Raw genomic sequence first — 6,852 nt, 5'->3', positions numbered from 1 at the left:
TATTTTGACTAACGACCTGTTGTTTTTGTTCTCCGGTCGGGCTCGTCTGGCATCAATCGCTTTCCCGTAGTTCTTACTCCACTTAAATACATCTTTATCAGTTCTGTCAAGAGCTTCAAAGCTCAGAAAGATGAAGCCGTCGTTATCGACTCCGATCTCAATCTCTTTGGTTCCTGGTGGCAAACGCGGGATAAAGTTAAAAGCGATTCGCTGTAAAATGAGCGTGAAATGGTTATGCAGATTTCCAGGCAGCTGACCTGCTTTAGTCTGCGCCTCCACCGGCTCAGAGGCCCCCGAAGACATGCCGACTCCAGCTGCGTTAACGGCAGACACACGGAGGCGGTACGTCTGACCCGTCTGCAGACCTGGAACCTGATCAACAATCGTCCAGAAACAGCTCACACCTCTTTCAAAGCTCTGGTGGGACTGGATGCAAATGCAACTATCGTGAACTGAACCGAGACGCTTTTTAGGGCAAGACTCTGCAGGTTTGTCACGTTTGAGATTTTAGTCTATTTTGCTTCCATAGCATGTCTTATTTCAGACCAGCAGGAAGAAAACACCCAAAATACACATTTAAGTGTTTATTTTATTACACTTCATCTATTTGCATCAGTAGAATTAAATTACAGTCTGTATCTTTAAAGGCTGTTTTCTCAAAATGAGTCAGACGTCTGCACTTCAGCAGCTCTTATACTGTAAACAATTATTTTTTTAAGTTGTAAATAAAAGATTACTGTACTTTTTACAAGAAAATATAATTTAAGTCTTTCTACTTCAAAATTTCACTTTAATTCAATGTGTAACTCGTCATTTAACATTGTACATACACCAAAATCTACAGTTTTACTCCTATCTATATTTTGAAGATTTTTTACAGAGGGGTTTTTTTGTACATAATTTTGGACCAGAATTATATAACATTTTATTTCTAAAAAAGCATGGATAAAATGTATATTTTTCTGGCTTTTGACAGTCATTTCTGATAAATGCATGCAATTTTATATTTACATTTAGTCATTTAGCAGACGCTTTTATCCAAAATTAGGACAATGGAAGCAATCAAAATCAACAAAAGAGCAAAGATATGCAAATGCTATAACAAGTCTCAGTTAGCTTAATGCAGTACACGTAGCAAGGTTTTTAAAAAAAAAAATTCTATAATAAATAAAAAGAAAACAGATAGAGTAGAGCAAGCTAGTGTTAGAGGCCTTTTTTTAATATAATATATTTATGATTTGAGTAATATATCAACAAAATGAAACAAGAAATTTGAACCTGGCTTTATCCAATGTTCAGATTTCTGTTTAAAATTAATGCATGTTTAATAAGATAATCCCTAAGGGCAAGTTATTTATTTTTCATTGGCTCAAGTAAAAAAATATTATATTAATAATATATTACCCTAAATTTTTTTAATTGGATGAATGAAACATTTTTTTCAGTGTGCATCGTTTGCATATTTAAACATGACATTTCAGAAAATTACACAATCTTAATATACTGTGATTAATCAACTGGATAAAGTATGGTGATATATATTAGTTAATACATTTTTATTTTAACCCTATTTACATGTAGTATCTTGCCTTAAATTGTTATTTGATTCCTGATGCACCACTGTAGCTTGAATTTAAGGATGTAGGATTAGACTGAAATTCAAATCACATTCCTAAATTCAGAATTTTGTCTAATCCTGATAAATGTACTGCAATCAAAAGATAAATTAAACGCACCTTTGAGTTTCCGTCACCGGCTCACTCAACACAGGGGTCCAATCCTCAGACTCCGCCCCCTCACTGATCTCCACTATATACCCGCTGATCTCTGATTGGCCCTTGTACAGAGGCTCCGCCCACAGCAGCACCAAAGAGTTCCGCCTAACTTTTCTAAACTCCAGATCAAATGGACAACCTGCAAGATATTAATCAACACATTCATACAATTATCCATCATCGCTCTGTCTTTTTAAAGATGCTTTCGCAACTCATTTTACCTTCATTTAGAGAATAAATGACTCTAGATTCCATGCATTCATTTCTCTTATATTCACACCTTTATATATGAGCTGTGATTATTTTCTTGAACATAGAAACTATAAAATAAAAGAAGAAATACGTATAACTGATAACCAAAGGAAAAACGTTGTGTGCCACCTCCACTCTTTCTAGTTAAACGAATGTGCTGTAAGTGAAATAACTCTCAGAAATGGCAAAAAAAGTGAACCAGCAGAAAGGAAACACAATGGAAGAAAAACTACTTTCATCGATTTTTGAATTCTGTATCTCTGTGCCAGAAAGACACAGTCTAGTGAAACACACTGTAACGATTAAATCATTAATTATAAAGAACAGAAACACATGAAAGATTAATGAAAGAAGAACAGCATGCCATGTTAGTCTATGCCAGATATAGTCTTGTTCAGAGAAGTTTCTATAAAAGATGACTGAAACATATCTAATTTATTGTTTTCTATGAATAAAAAGTGTACAAGTTGTGCAATAAATAAACAAATAAATAGTGCAATAATAAAAATTCAATTAATATGCATATACAAAATAAATGTCATCTGGTAATATTACCTTCTTCTTTGCAAGTTTATGGTAGATGCAATAAGAATTGTTTTCCAAACATACAACCATTCTTTCTTCCTCAAAATTGCTACAAGAGCTGTAAATGAACATGACAGAAGAAACAATATTGGCTGCGAAGACTCTGAACTGGTAAAAACTTCCTTCCTGAAGGCCAGTCACCTAAAAACAAAACCAACAAATAATGGAAAATAAGTGGATGTGTCTGGAAGCACAGAAGAGAGACCCAAAATACAAGACAAAACTATAATAAAAACATCTGTAAAAGTGTTAATATACAAGCAGGCTTATATATTTTCAGTGTTCATTTAAATGCAAAATGTGTTTAAAGCCACAGAGGAGAGGATTACACTCTTAATGGAAGCTGAAAACATCTTCAAAATAACTAAAATATTTAATGAACTAAAACAACTTTTTGGATGACTGACGCTCCAGTTCTGTGTGAAATCTGACGAGTCCTTTGATTCAGATGAATTTTTAATCCAGAAGCAGTGCAATTTTACTACTATGGTATTTATTTATACAGTTTTTAGTATTTAGCATTTATTTTATTTTTTTATTATTATTATATAGTATTTTAAATGTGTTTTTGAGTAAAATTTTTACGAATTATTATTATTTTTTTTTATTATTTCACTTTTAGTTTTAGAACTTCAATTTTTATTGTTTGTTTCTTTAATTTTCAGTCATATTATTTATTAATATTTTAAATGATGTTTCTTTTATATTTTGAATTTGAATTTGAATTAAAGTTTTATTAATTTCGTTGTTTTTGTCATTCTTATTAGCATTTAAAAAATGTTAATATTGTTTTAATTCATTTTTATTTCAGTTTTAGCTTTAGCTATTTTAGTACTTCTATTTTTTATTTTCAGTTCACATTTATTTAATTAATTAAAGTAACAAAAATTATGACTGATGCTCTTTTTTTGGTGGAAATCTGTGGAGTCCAGAAGCATTTTAAAACCAAGAAACAGTGTGATTTGACTATTTTAGTATTTATTAATATTTTAACTTTTTATTTTTTATATTTAGCATTTTTTATCTCCATTTGCGTTAAAGCTTTAGTAATTTTGTTGTGTGTTGTTGTCATCCTTATTAGCTTTTTAAATCTTAATATAGTTTTTATGAATGATTTCAGTTTTAGTTATAGCTATTTTAGCACGTTCAGTTTTATTTCTTTCCCTTTAATTTCAGTTCACATTCATTTTATTTGAGTAACAAAATATATTTTCTTAATGGTTTAGTTTTAGTTTTCATTCCAAATTATTATGAAAAATGTAATTAAATTCAAATAGATTAAATTAAATTAATTTTATTATCATTATAGTTGACGATAATAACCCTGCCCAGAAAAGCCTTTTATAGTGCATTGATCCGCCGGCTGACGTCTATATCAAGGACCATTAGGCCCGAGAGTTACTTATCCGATAAACATTGCTTTAAGACGGTTTCTGTGATGAGAAACAAAGATCACGGCGAGTGGCCACCTAGTCACAAGTAACTGGTATTGGATTTAGGAAAACGGGCCTTCTTGAGCCTTCAGACTTGTGATTAACTGTTGCCTGAATCCTCTTATCAAATCAGAGGCTTATCTGGGAGCTCAAATCTCTCGAGCGGCCTGCTGGGAAGGAGGACCGCCACCAGATGGCAGATTTGAATGTTTGTGCCGGTCTGTAATGAGGCCAAGCAGGTCGTCTCTGACTGCTCAATGAGAAGCGGAAACCATTAACATGGGCTTCATGCTACGACCACAGTGCCCTCCAAGATCAATGTTTTCTAATTGACATAATGTACTTTGAGGCATCCTGTGAGCAAAGCAAATAGTGCAAAACAACCTCGTCCTCCTCTCCAAAAAAACACTAGTTTTCAGAGGACATGTTAATAGAAAGAGACACGAGGCCGATGCTGTTTCAGTCCATCAGAGAGCGCTGTGCACTCATGACACTTTACACGAGAACAGAAATAAGGCTGGAAACCCATAAAACATGTTCTGTCTCTTCAAAGGAGGCAGTAAACTTTCAGAAAATGTTGTTTGTTCACCAAGAGGTCAAAATGAATATTATATGTCACCATTATTACTGCTCAGATTTAGGGCGGTGTTATTTTAGTATCGTTTAGATACTATTTTGAGTTTTTATTAATAGTTTACATTTGTTTTTATTTTTATATTTTCTAAAAAATGTTTAAACAATAACAGAAAATTACAAAATCTTTAACAGAAACTTTTAACATTTTTTAATAATTGTTTTTATTTGTTCCTTTTTGTTTTTTTAATATGTCTAGTTTTTATAAATTTTATTTCTGTTTTAATTGTTATTATTTTAGAGGTTATTTTTATTCATAGAAATGTTGCCGTGACAACTAAATGAAATAAGATATGCTCAAGTTGAAGTACTACAACAACAAAAAAATACATAGATACATAAAAATAAAAAGGAATAAAAAAGAAAAAAGAAATATAAAATAGCAAAAAAATAACAAAAATTAAAAATAACAAAAGCACATTACACAATTATTAATACAAAACTATAATTTAAAAATGGCTAAAAAGTAAAAATGAATGTGAAGCCTTATTTACATCCTGACTAAATAGAAATAAAAATTATACAAATTAAATCAAATTAAAAACTAATTCAAAATGTTAAAAAAATACTACATACTTAATCAATAATATATAAATATTACTGGGGACATGGGGTAATGTCCTGAAAAGTCACCTTCTCCTTGTAATACCTGTGTCATACCCTTGTCATTATACAAATTTGTCACAAAAACACGCGCGCACACACACACACACACACAATACTTATTTAATAGATTTTGTTTATATATTTATTGTTGTTTGATTTTAATTGTTAAATGCAGCTGAGAAAACCAAGACCTCTGATGTGGTACAGACCAAAATCACTTTATCCCAAAGTATTTTAATGATCTAAAACAAACTAATATTCATCTAAAAAAACATTTTGTCAAAGATTTCGTGTCTTTATTTATTTAAAAACAGAACACCAATTTGCACTGCATTTGTGGATAGTTTTGTTCACTATCATACTTAACATTTCTGTTTTAAACAACCAATAATTAGCTGAGAATGACAGCGTAAACAACACAACAACTGTTTAATAATTACATTTACAGGCATCTGCATCAACTAATGACAAGACCTGCTTTAATCCTGCTTTTAAACTATACAGGCTGTGGCCTCTGTCTGTGTACTCCACAAATTAAACTTCACTTCTCTAACAATCGATTTTTTTCATCAGACTACTAATATGATGTTCAAGCTCGAACACGGTCTAATTAAACACAGTGAAAGCAATCCAAAATAAACAATGCTTTAAGTTTTAATTAAGTCTCCATGGACATCACAGTTGCTCGGTGACACATTTATAGTTAGACGAAGGCAGATGAGCAGGTCAAAATGTTCCTGGCATGACTGCAATGAAATATCGAGCAATAAATAATATTTATGACTGATTTAAGCAGGTCTTGTCATTATTCGCCGAGGCTATTCTCACTTCAGACAGTTAGCAACCACCCAAAACACCACAGAAATGGCTTGTAAATGCATCATTAATTCATTAAAGTCTATGCTGTTGTTCTCAGCTCACCTCGTACACGCTCTCTTTAGCGGGTTTGACGTTGATCTCTCTCCAGGAACTCTGGGATTTCTCCCTCTGGTCCAGGAAGTAGCCGCGCACAGGGTCTCCTCCGTGATTGGCCGGGGCTCTCCAGCCAATCAGCACCTCTGATCCGGTGCAGCGCAGGAGAGCGATGGCTGATGGACGGGACGGAACATCTGCAGTAACGGACAGAGGGAGGTCAGAGGTCGTACAGAGGGAGGTCAGAGGTCACAGGCTGCTGCGTTTTACAGCGAAAGTCAACCACATCATGTTTGCTATTAATTGTTAATGAATCAAATAAGTCATTATTTGATACATTCAGTGTTTTACAGCTGAAATAAGCTAAATAATTAATAGGATGACCAGATGTCCTGATAAAACACTAGTCCCAGTTTCAGCCGGGGACTAAAATTAAGCATTATATAGATATAGTATTACAATAGTATTACAGCCTTTATTAATATTTTAAATTAGCATTTATTTTTAGATTTTCAGTTTTCATTTTAATTTTAGTTAAATTTTTAGTAATTTTGTCTGTGCTTTTGCCATTTATATTGATGTTTGCACACACACGCACACACTCACACACACACACACACACACACTCTCTCTCACACTCTCACATACACACACAC

At 32.7% G+C, this 6,852-nt stretch overlaps 1 pseudogene; it reads right to left on the bottom strand.

Annotated features, from left to right (window-relative positions):
- Nucleotides 1-6,852, bottom strand: part of LOC107713851 (myomesin-3-like) — a 67,706-nt pseudogene that overhangs the window by 17,223 nt on the left and 43,631 nt on the right.

Source organism: Sinocyclocheilus rhinocerous, unplaced genomic scaffold (genome assembly GCF_001515625.1).
Source record: "Sinocyclocheilus rhinocerous isolate Xijiao unplaced genomic scaffold, SAMN03320098_v1.1 scaffold389, whole genome shotgun sequence".
Classification (NCBI taxonomy): domain Eukaryota; kingdom Metazoa; phylum Chordata; class Actinopteri; order Cypriniformes; family Cyprinidae; genus Sinocyclocheilus; species Sinocyclocheilus rhinocerous.
This window is presented reverse-complemented; position numbering and strand designations above follow the sequence as displayed.